This window comes from Trachymyrmex cornetzi, unplaced genomic scaffold (assembly GCF_001594075.2).
Source record: "Trachymyrmex cornetzi isolate Tcor2-1 unplaced genomic scaffold, Tcor1.1 scaffold1137, whole genome shotgun sequence".
Lineage (NCBI taxonomy): Eukaryota > Metazoa > Arthropoda > Insecta > Hymenoptera > Formicidae > Trachymyrmex > Trachymyrmex cornetzi.
Genome location: NW_017295694.1, coordinates 315,754 through 316,561, shown reverse-complemented (window position 1 = coordinate 316,561; position 808 = coordinate 315,754).

The following is an 808-nucleotide window of genomic DNA, read 5'->3' as shown; positions in this document are numbered from 1 at the left end:
ATTCCCGTATGCTTAACGTTGGCGACACTGTCGGGTCTCCAGATCGCAGCGCTCGCCGATCATGTGTAGTAGAGACCCTTTACTAGAGACTGATCATTTCGGGACTTTTACTGATTGGTGCACGTGACTTCAGCACACTAATGGCGGCGCCAATAAGGAACGCTGTTCAGCCGAGCGCGAAAAGCAACTGATTTCTGCCTAAAAAGGCATAAGCAAAAGTAATAATGTTTTTTTATAGACTTTGACATCTTGAATATTAATGTTATTAAAAAATTCGAGGCGGATAGAGAATACCTTGAAAATTAAGCGCGAACATGGTATATTTATTTTTTTTACATGAATTTCAATATTCTTGCTTAATTTTCAAAGTGTTGCTCAAACGCTATGAACTTTTTAATATCTTTGGGTGCATTCCACTTGACGCTCGCAACGATCACGAGCATTGTTTTTCCTTGTTTGACATGTAATAAACAACAAGGATGAAATGATTCCACAAGCGTGTGAGAGTTTAATGGAACACAGCCTTTATCGTATCCAAGAGATCATAATATAAAAAAATACTATTCCTTTTACTTATATTTTTTTAACAGAAATCCCCTTTTTAATAAACTCCTTTGGATTAAAATACGCTCACACTCTGAATTTAAAGTGATGTACAAATAACTCTGTGTGTGTGTGTGTGTGTGTGTGTGTGAAGTAATGATGAGTATTAATGTATCTCCTGAAGAATCGTAAATAAAATAATATGAAATGATATATTAATAATATTATTAATAATATTATTATTATTAAAAGATATATATATATA